General features: G+C 41.8%; 1 protein-coding gene across 6 annotated transcripts in view; it reads right to left on the reverse strand.

The window, feature by feature from the left end:
• Positions 1-20110, reverse strand: part of PPP2R2C (protein phosphatase 2 regulatory subunit Bgamma) — a 288156-nt gene that overhangs the window by 51288 nt on the left and 216758 nt on the right. The window lies entirely within an intron of this gene.

Below are 20110 nucleotides of genomic sequence, written 5' to 3' on the forward strand. Positions count from 1 at the left end.
TTACTCATGGCCCTCCCTGTGCTTGGAATTCCTCCTTACAATACATTCCTTTCCTCTCAACCTAATTCTATGCTATATACAACACTGGGTGGTTAGATAACCTAGAGCAGCGTTTCTCAAATGGCATGCGGCCACCAGAGGCTTTTCTTGTGAAAACCCCTGACCTAGAGGTTGGATGTTGGTTTTATATTGTTTGTACTGCATGTTCTTAGAATCTCAGGCCAAGCAGATGGAAAACTGTGGGATGATATAGGCTCTATGCTGGAACACCAAATGGCATTAGAACCTTAAACAGACATTCAGAAGTATCATGGACTATAACAAAATGGTAGATGAATGTGAGCCACCAGGATATTTCAGAGCTAAAAGATGCTAATGCTAAGGAGGGGGAATAATTGGTTATAACTGACATATATTAGTAGATCACAGAAGCTAGATAGACTGGAAGACCTAACAGGTTTTTTCCCCCCCTTATCTCCATCAGTGCCAGTGTCAAGAAAGTCTGCCTACTGGTAAAGGATATCAAGGTCACTGACTAGTATAGCTAAAAGACTTTCAGCTAGATTCTGGTCTCATTTACAGCAGATACATCAGTGTAACTCCACTGTGTTTGATAAGTTAATCTTGATTTACACTGGTATGGAAGATCAGAATCAAGCCTGTAGTCTAGACAATTTGTATGGTTGCCCTAAAGTTATGGGAATCACTGTCTTACATCATTATGCAACTTAGGGAGGATTTTTAAAAAGGTATGTGCATTTCTTCTGCACATGCAAATTGTACACAAACTCAGATGCCCGTATGCAAACTGATGAGTGTGAATATGTACCAGTCTCAACGCAAAAATCAAGGTCTGTGCATGCACAAGACTGCACAGTTGTGTGCCGCTTTTGAAAATTGCACTGAGGGCTACATTTAAAAAAATGGCATAAAAAAACTGGTGCCTCCAATTTTTCATGTCTCACCTTTTCCAAATAGAATTTTTCAAAATGAGTCCAATCTTGCTCCCATTGAAGTCAATGGGAATTTTGTCATTGACTATAATAGGAGCAGGTTTGGGTCCTGCAGTTGTGAATACAAATTGTGTAGATGCCTAACTAATCTATCCACATGGGCAAATGCATTTAGAAAGCACAAATCAGAGTTCTGTGTGCCAAATTATAGATGTGAAAATATGTAGACAATTTCAGGTGCTGAGTAAAGGACCTCTGAAAATTTGCCCATTTGGTAAGAAAAAATCATAAACATAGAATATACTGTTAGCTTCACTACAAATTGAAGTTCCAGCAGTGGCATCCATTGTGGAAAATTCCCCATGAAGATAATGCTTATTACTGAAATCAATGTAAATTTCTGTGAAAAAAGGACTGTAGCTCTGAGCTCTTTAATTGTTCATATCTGAAATATATATCACACCAATTAAGTAACCCATGTACACATCAGCCAATCCAATCACTATTATTAAAAATTATTGATACGATGCTTAACTTACATGGTACTCCTCAGTCACAGCCATTTGGTGATCTTATGCTCTGGGAAAGACAAGTGAAAAAACCACAAGAGAAGATATAGGACAACAGCTCAGGAAAGGGAAAGTGAGAAGAGAGATTTCTGGTGAGCAAAAGGATGAAGAGATATTTCCTAGAAGAAGAAGATTTTAAGAAAACAATAGTTGAAGAGGCATTGTGATGGAGTGTTCATCCCCACACCAGCTCTGAAGGGGTGACGGTGGCCCAGAAGGGACCAATTAACCTTCACAGTTGTACCTGATGGGAGGCCCAGGGATTGATAAATACTAATTGCTGATGATGCCCAGCTGGCAAAGGATTATAAAGAGGGGAAGTTTGTAGTACTAGGAGGCTGCAGGGAGAGAGTCTATAGTCATTCCCTGGGAGCAGGAAACCTAGCAGGGAGAATAAGTTCTAGGATCCTGCCCCTGGAAGAAGGGTCAACCCCAGAGGAGTTGTGGAGAAAGAATGCCTGAAAAGGCAGGGTAGGAAGAAGCTCAGAGAAACAGCAGCAAGGAGGGAGACTGTGTAGACCTTAGCTGCTGGTTATGGGGTTGCTGGACTGGAATCCAGGATAGAGGTAAGGCCTGGATTCCCCTACCAGCCACTGGGAAGTGGTGCTGGACTGTTTGAGGTGCAGTCTGGACAGTTAGTCCAGCAAAACTTTGATACCCCAGAAGGGGTGGGTGGGCGTATATAGTGACCTAGCCAGAGGGATGAGTTGTGAGTAGGGAGCACTGTGAATTACAGGAAGAGAGACCACTGTAGTGATGAAATGACCACTTGGCAGGGGGTGCCATGCAGGAAGAACTGCTATGCCATGTCTGCCCAGGAGGAGGAGGTGCTCTTGTGGTGAGTGAACACCATTACAGGCATACAGTGAAAACAAAGAGTAACGGTATGGCAGAGTATCTGAGTAAGACTATTTTCTCATATGATCCTCATCCTTGTAGGGTCTGCAAACCTTCCAAACACTAATGAATTTATCTTCACAATACCCCTGTGGAAGAGGAAGCTGTAGCTCACAAAAGCTTATGCTCAAATAAATTGGTTAGTCTCTAAGGTGCCACAAGTACTCCTTTTCTTATTACTATTCTATCTTTCAGATAAGGAACCGGGGCAGAGAGAATACATGGCTTGCCCAAAGTCACACTGAAAATCCACGATAGAGCTGTGATGTGAACATAAATCTATTGAATCCCAGATTTGGGGCCTTAAACACAAGACCCTCCTTCCCAGCTGTCATGCTTCCCAGAACATAAAATTTGAATCAACTGGCATAAGAGATAATTTGAACATTCCTGGAGAATGAGATAATAGGAAAATGTTGTTTTATTAATGGCCAGAAAAGTCGCATGTTGTCTTACTAAGCCAGTCCCTGTGCTTGTTGAAGCAGACAGAAAAACTTTAATTGATTTCAGTGGGAGCAGGGTCAGGCCCATCACAGAAATTACAACTACTCTTTGATCTTTCCTGAGCCTGTAGATTTCAGAAGCACTAAAATGAAATTAAAATTTAAAAGTAACAATATGCAAGTGTAGATAAAATTATCATAAATTTGCTTGGCTTCACAGTGACCATATCATATATTACGCTGAATTGGTTTTAAAACGAAAAACGGCAGTGAAGAATGGGAGTAGCTGGTGACATTTCATAACAAGAGGACATGAATTAATGTTGCATTTCAATGGCATTCCTAAGAAATTACTTACAGTATCACATTTGCATCCATCTCCAGGAATCCATCATCATTAATGTTAGTACAATGAATACCAAGATGTGGTAACACTGATTTACCACCTATTATGAAGTATGCCTAAATGTTCTTAAAATTCTAACTGGCAGAAATATCCTTTATTTGGTGGTTTGCATTTGGTAAATCTGTCTGAAGAAATCTGTTAGTAAAAGCAATTGCTTTCAGTGATTGAATTGCTTTCAGGAGATCAGAGGAATTACGGTAACTCGGTGCAAGAATTTCACCTGTTAGTGGAGAAGATGAATAATTGCTGAGTGATGAGAAAGATATTAAATATAAATAGAGTGTGTGAAACAGTCACACCAAGTATCATTTTTCTGGAAGCTGAAGATGCTATTGATGAATTTCCCTTCATTGTACAAAATGAATAACACCATGCTGAATAATGAAATTAAATATTCCATTTCCCCAGCTGAAATACATAAAACACTTGGAACAGAAGGCATTTCCAGATGCGATCTACATTTCCATTGGGACAACATAGACTTCACTGCCTTTCATGGATCATACATTAAATGTATGAACAAAACCCAAAATTTCATCAGATTGAAGCAAAAATAAAACAAGTGTATAACCCCTATACTAAAGTAAAATGAACAAAAGAAACACAAACTGTTGAAGAGATTTACCCCTCATAAGTTTGTAATATGTGTAGGAACAGCCCAGTACTTTGAGAGCTACATAACCCAATGTATCAAAAGCAGATTATGTCACACAAAAGAACATTTTTCTCATCTTTTAATTTTTGCCATCCATCTGACAACTATCAAGTATGGCTCGACAGGTGATGTGTGGGCATTGTATTTAAACTAGTATGACAAGAGAAGGGCACACAGAGCAGAAGCATCTCCCATGAGACACTTTGCATTTTTATTTTCCCATTACCCCCTTATGCTGGGTTTTACCTGGTATTCTATAGCAGAGAAATACAGAACAATTGGGCCAGGTTCTCTGTTCTAGATCCAGCCCCCTTTGTGCAACCTGAGCAGCTCAAAAGAAGATGGAAGCTGGTAGTAGCAAGCCAAATGAAAAATTCCTCTGCGGAAGGTGGGGACAGGACTCTATTATGTCACAAAGCTGATGCAAGCAGCTCCTACATTAACTGCCACCCCCCAATACCAGTGTATGGGGTGTACTGGAGGCAGGGAGGGATGTCTTGTGTAGAGCACAACTGTGCCACAACAGTTCACAGCTGGCATATGGGCCCTTAAGGATGATAGCTATCTGGTATAAATGAGAGAAGTGCTTACACTGAGTATGATGCTCTAATATCCCCACCTTCCTCTTGCACCAAGTGGATCTCGATGCAGGAGAGAATCTAGGCACGCACGCTTTAGAGAGATGGAAAAGCCATACAGACTGATTCACCCTCGGTAGTTCAAAGGGCTGCAATTCACACTTCCCTGAACAAGCGGAGGTTGCTGCGCTTAAGTGGGAGAGATTCACCCTGGGGAAAAGGCAAGTGGTGTTTACATGGCTACTGTCTCCCCGGGGGCCTGACAAGGGAGATGAATTTTAATTTATGGCAGAGGCCAAGGATGGGAGGGGGGAGGACTGAATCAGCAAATCCTCAAAGTGCCTTCATTGCCACCCGCTTTGAAAACTATGCATGCTCCAGACACCATGTGCTTCTGCTACACTCCCCTTCAGGCCAGGCTTTCCCCATTGGCCTGGCATGCACAAGCAGAACATTGATTCACATGAACATAATATTAAAACAAAGAATTTAAACTCACCAAGGAAATAGTGTCTCAGCCCCTCCTAACTCATTTCAACACTATCTTGCTCCATACAGGGCTGCTTCTCCAGTGCCTGGCTCAGTGATATGGGATGAGGCTACTAGGGAGCTGATGGATTTTCTAGCAGTTCTCCAGGGAAAGATGGACATGAAAGATTTAACATGCCTGCAGACTATGGTGGAGGGTGAGTTCTCACAGCTGGATCTGCAGAGCTGGAAGGAGTTAGTAGTGGAGGGAGTATTATTACAAGAGCAGAGAAAGCACACCAAGACCTGTGAAGTTAGTGCTCAGTCTCTTACAGCACTAACTTGAGGCTTTGAGTGCCTCCAGGAGCAAGTCACTTGCTCATTACTTTTAGTCCCTTTGTAGGCTATGTGATGGAATACACAGCTACTCCACTGGCAGGACTCCATGAAGCAGGATGTATTCAACCCCTATGTACCCTCTACCAGCAACATCCTAAGTAGCAGGAAAAAGGAGTATTTAAGATGGGGGAAGGAAGGATTGGGTCTCTGGTTACTAAAAGGCTCCTTGCTGATCTGAGTGAAGTCAGTGGAAGTTTTGCCATTGGCTTCAGTGGGAATGGATAGGTTCTAAAGCGAGCCTCGGCATTATTCACAGTACAGGACGGGGACTAACAGGATTTGTGCCAACAGCTGTTGTGCAGATGATATTAAAATGAGGACAACATGACAGGAGATTTGTTCCACTGCCTTTCAGCCACTGCATCCAACAGGAACATCCCCTTCTGGGAGAAAGTATTCAGTAAAGTTTCTTTTTATTGCAGGTTGTGAAGATGACCTGCCCCCAATCCAAAATTTGCATTAATGAGACTCCCTCACTTGATCAGCTAGAATATAAATTAGTGGGTCCACTTTATGCTTGTGCCAGAACATGTATAATGAGAATGTGGAAAATAAGCAGGGCTCCTGCTGAATGAAAAGAGTTCCAGGATGTTTCCTTTTATGATAATGGGAACATTGCACAGTTTCCTGAAAATAGATTATCTCTTTTGAACCGCAGAGTATGTATTAAAAAAACCTAGCTATTTCTCCAGCAGATACCACCAGGGATTCGTACAAGGAACTGGGTTTGGCAGAAAACTTGTAATTGAATTAAATGCACAAATCAAGCTATACCAAGGGTGGGCAAACTATGGCCTGCAGGCCAGATCCGGCCCTTCAGGGCTTTGGATCTGTTCCACGGGATTGCCACCCCCATGGCACTGCGGGTCCTGTGTCGCTCCCAGAAGCAGCCGGCACCATGTCCCTGCGGCCCCTGGGGGAGCAGAGGGCTCCGCACGCTGCCCTCACCTGTGGGTACCTCCCTCCACAGGTCCCATTGGCCAGGAATGGGAAACTGCGGCCAATGGGAGCTTTGGGGGAACTACTCACAGGAGAGGGCAGCGTATGGAGCCCTCTGCCCCCACGACCCCCCACCCAGGGCCGCAGGGACGTGGTGCCAGCCACTTCGGGGCTAGGGTAGCCAGGGATCCTGCCTTAGCCCCGCTGTGCACCGCTGCCACCCCGGAGCCACTCCAGGTAAGCAGCGCCAGGCCGGAGCCAACACCCCGAACCCCTCCTGCACCCCACACCCCAACTCCGTGCCCTGAGCCCCCTGCTGCACTCCTCCTGCACCCCAACCCCCTGCTCTGAGCCCCAAACCCCCTGCCCTGAGCCCCCTGCTGCACCCTGCACCCCAACCCCCTCCTGCACCCCAACCCACTGCCCTGAGCCCCCTCTCGCACTCTGCACCCCTCCTGCCACACTCTGCACTCCCTCCTGCACCCCAACCCCCTGCCCTGAGCCCCCTCCCACACTCTGCACTCCCTCCTGCACCCCAACCCCCTGCCCCAGCCCTACATTCATGGCCCTGCATGGAATTTCCCCACAAAGATGTGGCCCTCGAGCCAAAAAGTTTGCCCACCCCTGAGCGATCCCATGTACAGGACTGAATCCTCCAAGTCTGGCAAGATCTTCCCTGGCTTCAACAGGGATTTTGCCAGAGCAAATATGAGTCAGGGCTGGAGGATTTGGCCCTCAGAGCAAAATGCAGTGGACCCCCATTTGTCCAAGAAGCACAAGGACATGTACTTTGTATAAACAGGGGGTTTGGAATGGTGAGTTTTCCATAAAAGTGATGCACATTTCAGACAAGAACCTAAATTCGGGTAATGGGAATTTTTAGAAACAAGGGAGTCAGCCAGCAAATGGAGCTCCCATCCGAAACCAAGTGTAGACTTGCTAAAGTTTGTACTGTTTTCATTTTGGTATTTCTGAGAGTTGTTTCCTTAATTAATCATTTGACCACAATATTTTCATTAAAAGAAGAGAGTGGGGAAGATTCTGTGCAATGATTCCAGAAACAGAGCCATACCACCATGCATGCCCCTACACCAGTTATGCCAATCCTATGCTACTCCTGTGCTGAGGGAATTCTCCCACAGCCTCTAGTGGTTTCTTTATCATGTCTGGGCACTGTGGGAGCACCACATACAGTCGGAAGCCAGAATCAACCCTCAGTATGTTCAGTGACACAGTGTCAATTTAATTTTTTTTAAAAGTAGTAAACTAATTATCAGACTTTTTAACATGGAATTATATATATAAACACTTTCTTTCTTATTTAAGGAATACTATGTGTTTTCATTGTCTTATCAGGCAGTCCTCTCTTCTGAATCTGTATCTTTCAAACCTGTTCTCGAGTCATAGCTTTATGGAATGGATCATCAATAGGTTAATGTATCTGGCCTTTTCTCCTAATTGCAATGTCTTTCCTCAGGCAGAGAGATGACCCAGTATTTATATTCTAACTACTCCTAATAGCCACAGTGGCAGTCCTTTTCTATCAGTACACAGCTTTCTTCCAGCATTCTGCTAAAAGCATGTAGCATATGGGATTATTTTTAAACCTAGAGTTCCAATTACATCATCTGCACCATTCAGCTCTTCTGAGCCACAGCAACATTGACGGCAGCATAACTGATGCTCCTTCAAGCTTTCTTGTACCTAATATCTGCTAATGCTAGTGATTGATTTAGTGCTTTAAAATGACTTAATGGTACAAGGTCAATGCAATTCACTTCTTTAATTCAATGATTTTTTTGATGTCACATCAGACTTGGGAACTTTGGTGCCAAGTCATACTGCCTGGACTCTTTGCTGGAAATTTAAATCTCAGAAGGCCTAATTCTGTGAAGTGCTAAGTGTTTCCTGCCAATTGCCATGTATCGATGGTACTTATATGGTCCCCATTACCGTAGAATCTGACCACCTCAAAACCTTTAATATATTTATCCTCACACCATGCCTGTGAGGCAGGCAAGTGCTATCATCCCCATTTTACAGAGGTGAACTGAAGCATAGAGAAGCTAAGGGACTTGCCCAGGATCACACAGGAAGTTTGTGGCAGAGCAGGGACTTGAATGCACATCTCCAAAGTCTGAGGATTGCACCCTAACCACTGGACCATCCTTTCTCAGGGACTTAATTGAGAGTTGGGGACACTCAATGATGATAATACTACCTAGCTCTTATACAGCACTTTTCATCCTTCTATCTCAAAGCACTTTACAAGAAGGTCATGATATGATACCCATTTTATAAATGGGGACAATTGAGGCATAGAGATGCAAACACACTTGCCAAAGGTCACCCAACAAGCCAGTGGTAGAACTAAGACTAGAACTCAGATCTCCAGAGTCCCAGGCTACTGCTCTGTCCACCAGTCTACATAGTTTAAGTGCACTAGAATACTCTCAGTTAATTTCTTCATTATACTGGAAGACTCTTCGGTCCTCTAAATACTCATCTTCAATTAAAGTTCCCCATAAGAGTCCAGGTCTCTGATTCTGATCTCCTTTACACCAGTGTAACTCTGTCTCTTGGGCCACAACTGCACACAACTGGTTCTGTGGGAGTGTACTTGTGGGCTGAAATGTCTGACCTCATTTTTCAACATACAGTATTTAATCATCAGGTTGCATGGTCATATATTTTTGATCCATTTGCTTGTGTAATTATGATTGTCTCAAATCACTCGGGATTGCTTTGTTCTCCATTTCCTAGCCCTCTGATAACTGAACATTCATAGGATCATATAAATTAGAAATGGAAAAGACCTATTAAATAATCTAGTCCAGCTCCTCTTAGGCAGTTTTAGTCTGTACTCTGTCTTCTAGCACTCTGTACAATCTAGTTGTAAGGTTTTCAAGGAATGGGAATAACAGTATAATAAAGAACAGAAAAAGTATAGTACTCCAGATGAAATCAACAGGATGTTTCAGATGAGTAAAACAAGCAGAATTTGGCTCTTAGGACTGTCCTACAACCTATAAGATTTCATTGTCAGGAAACTTTTCCTGATGTCTAAGATGAGGCAGTGGAATTCCCAGTGGATCTGCCACTAGACAGATCTACAGGTCTATATTTCCTACATAGGGGAATGCAGGGCCCCTCATCCATGGGGCGGCAAGGAGGAGCCTTTCCTTCTCAAATCCGCTTACATGTTTTGCATGAAGAACTTTGATGCATGTTTTGTGTAATCTAGTTAGAAACAAAGTTGTAGGCGTGTAAACCTATTTTCTCCTATTCTAAGTGCTCAGGTAAGTCAGTGATGGACCCATACATGTGAACGTAGATAATTCTATAAAATAGGTGATTGTTTTTAATTAGTAGAACAAAGCCTATTCTAGATTTGGCTTTTTTATATAGGATTTTTTCATACAGAGGGTAACTGCATTGCTGCATCAGAAAGCAGTCGAAAATGAACAATGCAATGGAACTAGATGTCTATTTTTAGGTATCTATGTAAGGCGAAATTTTTTTTAAAAAGCACTTAAGTGACTTTGGAGAATTCATCCCATTGAATCTCAATAAGGCTCATTCTCCTAAATCACTTAGCCACTGTGGGTGGTATTTCTAAAAATATCTACCATCACAGTATCTAAGAACTACACAGTTATGGAGCACAAGGATCATTTGTTTTCTCAGGTAGCCCAAAGCTATGGGGGGTGCTGGTTTTATTTTAAGAGTACTAATTCTGGGCAAGACTGCAGTTTATATTCAGTATAAGAATGGCAGCATTACATTACAAATAACAACCCTACTGGTAATCTACCCTACATTTATAGAGCACTTTTCATCCCAAAAGGATCCCAAAGCAACTGCAACTCCCATACATTAAGTACCTGAATAGATTGGCGGGTGGCAGCAAGCACTGCACAACAAGCTTGGGAGAAAGAGAGGAACTGTTGGCCATGGAGAGTGGGGTAAATGTCTACTCTCACCAGTTTTCAGAGCGGCAGCTGTGTTAGTCTGTATCCGCAAAAAGAAAAGGAGTACTTGTGGCACCTTAGAGACTAACAAATTAATTTGAGCATAAGCTTTTGTGAGCTACAGCTCACTTCATCAGATACATGCAGTAGAAAATAGAGTGGGGAGATTTTATATACACAGAGAACATGAAACAATGGGTGTTACCATACACACTGTAACGAGAGTGATCGGGTAAGGTGAGCTATTACCAGCAGGAGAGAAAAAAAACCTTTTGTAGTGATAATCAAGGTGGGCCATTTCCAGCAGTTGACAAGAACGTGTGAGGAACAGTAGTGGGGGGAAATAAATATGGGGAAATAGTTTTACTTTGTGTAATGACACATCCACTCCCAGTCTTTATTCAAGCCTAAGTTAATGGTGTCCAGTTTGCAAATTAATTCCAATTCAGCAGACTATCGTTGGACTCTGTTTTTGAAGTCTTTTTGTTGAAGAATTGCCACTATTAGGTCTAGTGTTTTTGTTGTGTGGTGTATGGTTGCTGGTGAGTATTTGCCCTCTACACCAACATTCCACACCAAGATGGACCACAAGCCATCAGGAACAGTATCCCCGATAATGTCACGGCAAACCTGGTGGCTGAACTTTGTGACTTTGTCCTCACCCATAACTATTTGACATTTGGGGAAAATGTATACCTTCAAATCAGCGGCACTGCTATGGGTACCCGCATGGCCCCGTAGTATGCCAACATTTTTATGGCTGACTTAGAACAACGCTTCCTAAGCTCTCGTCCCCTAATGCCCCTACTCTACTTGCGCTACATTGATGACATCTTCATCATCTGGACCCATGGAAAAGAAGCCCTTGAGGAATTCCACCATGATTTCAGCAATTTCCATCCCACCATCAACCTCAGCCTGAACCAGTCCACACAGGAGATCCACTTCCTGGACACTACGGTGCTAATAAGCGATGGTCACATAAACACTACCCTATACTGGAAACCTACTGAGCACTATGCTTACCTACATGCCTCCAGCTTTCATCCAGACCACACCACACGACCCATTGTCTACAGCCAAGCTCTATGATACAACTGCATTTGCTCCAACCCCTGAGACAGAAACAAACACCTACAAGATCTCTATCAAGCGTTCTTACAACTACAATACCCACCTGCTGAAGTGAAGAAACAGATTGACAGAGCCAGAAGCGTACCCAGAAGTTACCTACTACAGGACAGGCCCAACAAAGAAAATAACAGAACGCCACTAGCCATCACCTTCAGCCCCCAACTAAAACCTCTCCAACGCATCATCAAGGATCTACAACCTACCCTGAAGGATGACCCATCACTCTCACAGATCTTGGGAGACAGGCCAGTCCTTGCTTACAGACAGCCCCCCAACCTGAAGCAAATACTCACCAGCAACACACACCACACAACAGAACCACTATCCCAGGAACCTATCCTTGCAACACAGCCCGTTGCCAACTGTGTCCACATATCTATTCAGGGGACACCACCATAGGGCCTAATCACATCAGCCACACTATCAGAGGTTTATTCATCTGCACATCTACAAATGTGATATATGCCATCATGTGCCAGCAATTCCCCTCTGCCATGTACATTAGTCAAACTGGACAGTCTCTACGTAAAAGAATAAATGGACACAAATCAGACGTCAAGAATTATAACATTCAAAAACCAGTCGGAGAACACTTCAATCTCTTTGGTCACTTGATTACAGACCTAAAAGTGGCAATTCTTCAACAAAAAAACTTCAAAAACAGACTCCAACAAGAAACTGCTGAATTGGAATTAATTTGCAAACTGGACACCATTAACTTAGGCTTGAATAGAGACTGGGAGTGAATGTGTCATTACACAAAGTAAAACTATTTCCCCATGTTTATTTCCCCCCACTACTGTTCCTCACACGTTCTTGTCAACTGCTGGAAATGGCCCACCTTGATTATCACTATAAAAAGGTTTTTTTCCTCTCCTGCTGGTAATAGCTCACCTTACCCGATCACTCTCGTTACAGTGTGTATGGTAACACCCATTGTTTCATGTTCTCTGTGTATATAAAATCTCCCCACTCTATTTTCTACTGCATGTATCTGATGAAGTGAGCTGTAGCTCACAAAAGCTTATGCTCAAATAAATTTGTTAGTCTCTAAGGTGCCACAAGTACTCCTTTTCTTTTTACTCTGACCAGAAGTGCCATGGGAACCTTAATATGAAGAAAGGCGGCTAGGACCTCAGTTTTTAATGTCACTTTGAAAGAAAGGGATGCACATACATGAAGCTGCATGGCACTCCATTTATATACTCAGATGACCAAATCTATATTGAACAATTTGATTACATCAGACATTTTACCCCTTGCACTCCATATCCTTTAAATTAGATAGATTTTTACTTATGAGCACTGCAAGTTACATTTTGTGCTGCTTTATGGTTGGCTAAAGATAATACTCTGCAAAAGATCACATTTTGCAAGGTTAATTTCAAGTCCAAAATCACATGGGAATGAGAATAATTAGATTCATTTAAGAATTCCTCCCTCTGGCAAAGCTGATTGAATTATTTATACATTATCTTTTCATATAATTGTACCTAGAACCATCTAAATGGCTTTTTTGTCTAACTTACAGTAAATTAACAATACATGTTTTTTCTACATGGACACATCTCCTGCACCTGCAACATTAGTGATTAGTACATTTTTAAATCAGCGCAATGAGAAATGAATACAGAGGGGAATCAAAACATAAAAAGTAAAAGCCTCACACAGGTACACCTAATTGGCAAACACTCATCAGCTGCAGAAATAAAACCAGTAAGACCATGGACCCAATCCTGCAACCCTTTCCCACACAAGTAATTCCACTGACTCCAATAGCAGTGCTCTCCAGTGTAAGAACTATTCGTGTGATAAGATCTCTCTGATCTCGTTCACTGTAGGCTATTATCTGGTGCTATATTTCTCAAGTCTCTCTGGTTGAAGGATTTCAGAGTCTGAAAGGGCACTGAAGATTCCAATGGAACAAACCACTGGACCAGTAGTGTGACCATGATTTTTGGTGCTACCCTCTGCTCACTCATTCCAGTGGTAAAGACATGAAGAAGTCTGTGCTATTCCAGTATTAAGAAGTATTCTCATGTATAATGGAGCCATTCACTCATGCTAAATGGAGTGGACCAACTACATGGTCCCTACACAAAATGGAAAATAATTCATTCCAAGCAATCTTTACCAAATGACTTATTGTAAAATGTTAACCCTATTACATAGAACACACAACACCACCTGGAACAAGTACTACAAACATACAAGAAATTCGGTGAAATCCTGGCCCCATTGAAGTCAATTAGCTTTACCTTATAAGTATGGAAGTTTATACTATGTGTTTCTTTGTGGCAGGCTAAAAGATTACATTTTAATTTCACTCTATTCTTTTTCTTCTGCCCCAGTCAGTTCCCTTTCCCCCTAAACTGTTATCAAAGCATAATGGTGATAAGGCTTAAAGGCCAGCTCCTGCCACTATGGAAAAACACATACAGGGGCCAGGAAACTCCTTGAGGCTCTTTGCAGAGTTTCCTACATTTACCAGGTGAAAGTGGGGAAGGAGTATGGGGTTTTCTCACCTGCTTTCTGGCCTGTGGAAGAAACTGGAAGCCTGGCCCACAAGCCACATATGTCTTGAGGATCTGCCAGTTTCTCAGGGGAGGGAATAAAACAAAGGGCCCAATCCTGCACACATTACTAGGCAGCATCAACAGGACTATTCTCTTTACTAAAAATTAAGACCAATAGTAAGCGTTTGCAGGAGTGAGCTCTTTGTTTGCTCCGACCCCACTGTCTGTGCTTAACAAATACAGTTTAAAAATCATAAAGATACTCCTTTGTCAAATTCATTGCACAGTTCTAAAATCCAAGTGAATATTAATGCCTATGCTTACACTTGTCTCACCACCACAACAACTTAACGAATGGTATGTGTGTCTATTTGGAGGCAACTACATTACAGAAAAGTCTACATGAATGAGTGATAGATAAAGCGGAAATCCATTAAAAGGATAACTTAATCACATACTACTTAATTGTGCATGGACAGGAGTGATAAGTAAGAAAATTGGTATTTTGATTAACAATTTTTTTTATTAAACAAATCTGCACTGCACTTCTTATCCTAAGGCCACAGCTATAATAAAACCATCTTAAATTAACTCATTCAAAGGCAAACCCTGTTCTTTGCCAAAAATTAGTTAGGCTTCAGTTATAATTATTCCCAGCCAGGCCCAACCCTTCCAATTTATTTTTTTAGAGAGCTAGAGGTTGAATGTTATAACTCTATCCGACATCCCCCATACATGGCCATCCATTACTGCAGCATCATGCCACCTGCTTCTGATACAAAACTTGTTTTAAATTACTCAGAGGATGATCTTAGTCAGGGGCCCAGTGCTAGAATTCTGCACCAGACCTCTCAATCCCCTGATCCACCATATAGGTCTCTCTTATCCACTACTTGGCTGTATGGTAGCCATGAAGCAAGTTTTTAGGACAGATTGGAGTTTAAAGTAATGGAGAAGGTAGAGAACCTGCTGATTCTGACAGGGATAGATTAAAAAAAATCACCAAACCAAACTCTTGAGTAAAAACCTTGAATATTAGTAAACTGTAATACACACACATAACAAGAGGATAGCCCCTGCCTTGAAGAGTTTACAATCTAGGCATAAGTATTCAGTTAAGGCACTCAAAGCAAAGTGAACATGGTATAAATGCCTCCTCAGGTGGATTGAGGGCCCAGTCCTAAATTTACAGAACAAATTTGAGTTTTGACAATAACTTCAATAGGAGTAGAATTGATACCCTAATCTTTCCTCATAAATTAACCACATACATTAGCCCCTTTTAATGAGAATGTTGCATAAATATGGGCTACTTATGTACGTGTTTGCAGGATCAAACCCTTTATATAATTCTAGAAATGCAATAGGGCTTATTCCCCTTTTGCACTTTGCAAAAATAAGATCGAACATTTCTTGCAAATGTCTACTAGTATTTGTGAAAGGTTTTGTTTACAAATTTGTTACAATTGTGAGAAGCCAGGTAGTTAAATATCTTTAATAAATTACTTATTTCATTCTTTGGCTGATGCTGTTAACATTTTCATGTTATTTCCATTTTAAAAAGAGAGAGAGAGAACGAACCTTGCCGGATTCTTTCCAAACAGGCAGTAACAAACTATCCATCAGGGTATCTTTCTGCAACTTTATTTAAAAAATCCTTACTCTGGTAACAGCATGAGATACTCTGTTTCAAGCTCAGAATTCTTTTACTCCATGAATTGACTGCACAGTGGTTACAAAGAACAGGTATGTCTTATAGGTTATTTAATTGCACACCCATGGAACCAGAATGGTCCCAGGGCCATCAATCAGGAGAATTCTTTATTCCTTTTATATTCTTCTTAATTATTGTTTATCCAGTGTTACATAGCCAATTAGTTTGGGCCCCATGTAGCATCTAAAATAATTTAAAGAAAAATCAGGCTGTATGCAATAAAGGATTTCTAATACTCCTTGCTTAAAGGCTCCATTAAAAAAAATATAGGATTTCATTCTCTCCAAGTTAGAAGTGTTTTTCTTCAATTTAATGCAAAAAAGAAAAGCATGCATCATTTTATTTTGCGTCTGGGCAGATTTGTTGAACCTGTAGGTAAAGTTCTGTATGTAGTAACAATTTGCTGCATAAATAAAATAAAGTCTAGTGATTAATACATTTTGTTGAAGCTACCATTGTTTGGGGGCTTATTTTAATGTTACAAATAGTACTCTGTAAAGTAAATACAAACTGTTTCATGAAGATGTATGACAAGACCAGGGGGCACTATATATTGTTGTTCCATCTTTTCTATTTAAAGATCCACTGTTGAATTTACTCTCAGTAACTATTAAATCAGCTAACCAAGACTTCAATTACCTCTGTGGTCCTTCTACCTGCTAGAGAAATGCACAAACTTACAGTAGTTAGAGACCAAGGCTATCCTGCCCATCAGGTCACAAATCTATACTGCCTTGATTTCCACTGGGATTTATTACTGATACAATCAGCTGGGAACTTCTCAGTACAGTAAGAAATTCAAAGGTCCCTTTCCCAACAACTAATGAAAACAAGAATTGGTTTTACTTTCCTGGAATCTCGGATTTCATTCTAAATAGCTGACAAGAGCAGAATAAAAGTAGAGTTTGTATGTATGTTGCTTACGATGTGGTATGAGGAAAAACACAAATACAGGGCTTTATCTTGCTCCATAATCACCATAATCTGAATAATTAATACAACCATTTTGTCCATGTCCATGACATTCATAGAAAAAACCTGTAAACCTTGGGGATAAAAACCACAGACCAAGATTTTAAAATCTTCAGTGGGAGCTGGGAGGAGCTCAGCACTTTTGAAATACAGGCTAGCTACTTATTTAGGTGCCTAAATATGAATTGAGGAGCCAAACTTTAAAATCTTGGCCATATTTGTGAAGCTTCCAATTACCAATACAATAGGGAACTAGTCATTAAAAAAAAACAGAATGCAATATGACGGATAGCAGCAAACACTTCATTTAACCTTACAGAACAACAGCCTCAGTTTCTGGGGCATCAGATAAAGAATATACTGACAAGAGACTAGTTCCCAAGGATGAATGATAAAAAGGCTTCTTCCAGAAGTTAAACTGCTTTGCAGCACTTATAGAATTCTCCTGAGTTTCCTTCTGCTTCAGGCCTTATGTCAACAGCCAGATGGATTTGGGAAAGAACTCTCTCCCTATCCAATACACAGTATTGCACAATTGGCTCCATGCCCCATGGTGGGGGTTTTCACCTATCTCTGAGGCATAGGCCACAGCCAGAGGCAGGATACTAGATTAGATGCACTAGTGATCTCCTGCAGTATAACTGCTCCTACATACAGATGTTCCTAGGTGACACAGCAGGAAGGATTCATAAATGTTGCTAACCTGCTACATTAACTAGATTTCAGGAAAACCAACTGGTAACCTTTTATCAAATGCATTTTGGTCCCTAAACTACTGAATGCGTGAAAGTCAGCAATTGTATTGGTAATTTCAAAACCTTTTTAAAAACATAGCCTGAATTTCAAAAGGTGCTGACTCCTGCAAGTCCTAATGAAATCAATGTAACCTGGGAATTTGCAGCATCTTTGAAAATTAAGCCACTTTCTCATTGAAAATTATCCATAAAAAATAAATATAATGCTAAACAAACTCCCAGATCATTTTGGAAAGGCGGCTTTTCATGTGGCCAGGGTAAAGAAATTAGGACTATGGGGGTACAGGAGACAATAACTGAAGAAGACAGCCCTCAAGTGAGATAAAGATGTTTAGGGAGCTGTTGGTCCATGAACGCAGCATGGCATTCCAATGCAATGCTAAGCATCAGCAATGTAGCCACTTATCTTGATCAGCAACAAGACATTTGCTACTTTACTCCATTTAAAGGCTTGCAGTAGTCACACAGTAACAATGGGGCAAGTAGAATTCATTTCTTACTGGTACGCTGCACTCATGGGAAGTACACAAAAAGGGGCACCAGCTAAAGGGGGGGACATGACCTCCCCATGGGACCCCCATGTGACTCCTCCATGCCTCCCCCCCAGCCTTGGGCCCCCATTCTCTCCCCGTCCCCTCCCCATGATCCATCCCGCTTTTGGGGGGAGGGCTCATCTCCGGCACAGCAGGAGGACGACATTCTGAACCGCAGGGCTCTCTGGAACCGCAGCGGCTAAAGTAGCAGAATGTGGGGCCACTGGGTGACCATGTCAGCAGCTCCTCCAGTGTGGCTGTACCATGCCCAGCCCTGTCCTCTGGCGGGGCTGCTGTACAGACCCCAGACAGGAGATGCGGCTGCGTGGACAGGCTGGGGGGCGGGACTGGGGGCGGTACAGCCGTGCCGGAGGAGCTGCTGGTGTGGGGTCGCCCAGCGGCCCCAAGTTCTGCTCCTCCTGTGTCTTTCCAGTATGGAGTACCAGCTATAAATCTCTTACTGGTACGGTGGACCGGACCAGACCACCATACTTGCACCACTGCATAGAAAACAACACCACAAGTTCCTTCTGCTTGTAGTAAAAACACAAATCCCTGACAATATATCCATTGTTGGCCCAGAAGCAGACAAATAATGAAATATTATTCCCAGCACATCATGACACTCAGTTATTATTTTCCTAGAGCTGTATTGGCTTGCTTTTTCCCAAGATGAATTGTAGTTTTTCTAACATCTCTGCAGTTTCCTTATCTCCCTAGATTCCTTTGTACGATATCTCTGTCCTGAATGGTTTTCACAACTTCTTCCCATTTTGCATCTTCTGCATGTGGAAGGAATTGAAGGAATACTTGTTCTCATTGGACTTTCAGATGTGGGTTCAATACAGGGGTAACTGGGTGAAATTCTATGTCTTGTGTTATACAGGAGGCCAGAGAAGATGATCTAATGGTCCCTTCTGGCTTCAAAATCTATGAGAATGATGAACCTGCTGTACATATGCATAAATTGGGAACTTGAATACCTTTTGCTGTCATATGTGTACGTACAGCTCGAAGGCACTTAGCAAATATTTAAGGAGAAAAAGCCTCTGCCCCAAAGAGGTTACAGTTTCTACAAAAAATGAGGAAAAGTATGTCTCTCAGTGATTAAGTGAGCCGTGATGGCTGGTATTTACTTTCTATTTCCACTTTTTAAAATTTGGCTTGGTTTTTTGTTTTGTTCTTTCTCCCCCAAAACGTACCCACTATCACTATTGGTAGGCGGAAGGGAAGCGTCACAGGCTCTAGTAGAAATTATTATTAGAATCTGGAAATCCTCCAACTGACAGCCATGGGCATTGGATCAGGCCCCTCGTCTCTGCTGGTTTCTATTGGCAACTCTTATTTTCATTTGGAGGATCAGTAACCTCAGAAAGCAATAGACCAATAGATGCCTTACACTGTTCCAAAACCTAGTTGTCCAGCTGAATTAATTGAAGTTTTTCAACTCAAATTCTACTAAGGGTGCTCCAATTTTGGATGTGTGCCAGACCCTAGGGAATAAGGTGGCTGGTGGGGCCTCAAGTTCTTTACTTCCTAATTATAGCCTTGATTTTTGCCTTGCCGACTGATACTTACTTATGCTTTGACAGAAAGAGAGTGTATGAGAGAGACATTGTGAGAGAGTGAAAGGGAGAAACAGAACAAATAAAAATCAAAATTAAGGCTCAAGATTCAGCCAGCAGCAGCTTTTCTGGCTGAATATCCCATGCTATAGTATGTCTTTAAATGCATGATAGAGTGGCACAGCCTGCCCTTGATTACAGCACTAAAGGAAGCATTAAAAATGGATTTTATGTACTTTCCAACAGCAGATGAGAAATTATTTTTATATAATAATTCCCAAACTTAAAAGTATTTGTATGAGATAAATGATCATGTGAGGAAAGCGGGGCTTTATGACAATGCATTTGTCCATGGGAATAGAAATGCACTGCAAATAGTCTGTGCACAGTCATCACGTTTGGAGACTTTTATAGAAACTACCTTATCTCATTCCAAGGACACAAATTTGTCAGCACACCGCACCACAAAAATGTCAAGAGAATGCTGTGTATTAGCTTGCATCCAAAGGCATCCAAAAGCACTGCACTGAAGGAAACAAGCCTGGCAGTATTATAAGAGTGGGTATTCCTCAGCCTCGGGGCTCCATTACAGAACAATGTGTATGTATGTGTACTGTGTTAATGAAGTTTTCAGATGCAATTG

The sequence above is a fragment of the Natator depressus genome, chromosome 4 (assembly GCF_965152275.1).
Source record: "Natator depressus isolate rNatDep1 chromosome 4, rNatDep2.hap1, whole genome shotgun sequence".
In the NCBI taxonomy this organism is placed as follows: Eukaryota; Metazoa; Chordata; order Testudines; family Cheloniidae; genus Natator; species Natator depressus.